Source organism: Verticillium alfalfae, genomic scaffold (genome assembly GCF_000150825.1).
Source record: "Verticillium alfalfae VaMs.102 supercont1.13 genomic scaffold, whole genome shotgun sequence".
NCBI classification, from domain to species: domain Eukaryota; kingdom Fungi; phylum Ascomycota; class Sordariomycetes; order Glomerellales; family Plectosphaerellaceae; genus Verticillium; species Verticillium alfalfae.
This window is the reverse complement of record NW_003315026.1, coordinates 920,483-920,969: the sequence shown is the minus strand read 5'-3', so window position 1 is coordinate 920,969 and position 487 is coordinate 920,483.

Genomic DNA, 487 nt, shown 5'->3' with positions numbered 1-487 from the left:
TTGCGAACAATAATCGACCCCTTCGATGACAATTTTCCGGCGAACTGACAACCCCCCATTGCGAAGCAGACACGTTGGCCCTGATTTCATGCATCGTGCTAGCATCGAGACAAGTCTTGTTCTCGAGGCGTTGATCTCCCCGGCGCTGAACGTTATTCAGAGGGAGAGTCGCCTCCAAATCTGCCACGGGCGCCTTTGACTGCGCATTTTAGACTCGAATCTACACCAGAAGAAGGAAGGGTACAGAAACAAAAGAACATGCGCGCTTGACGCCGCTCACTTCACAGCCCCCACGACTGGCAACGGATGGCAGCAGCAGCAAAATCCCAAGTCAGGCTTTTTGCGGCATCTGGGCTCTGGCCCATGCGTGACCCTACCACAGCTTGATGACCCTGCTGCTCTGAAACACGGCTGGCGCACCGCTTCAGAAATGTCTAGTTGCCCCTCCGCATCGGCGCTAGCTGCATTTTCCTTCGGTTGTGACTTC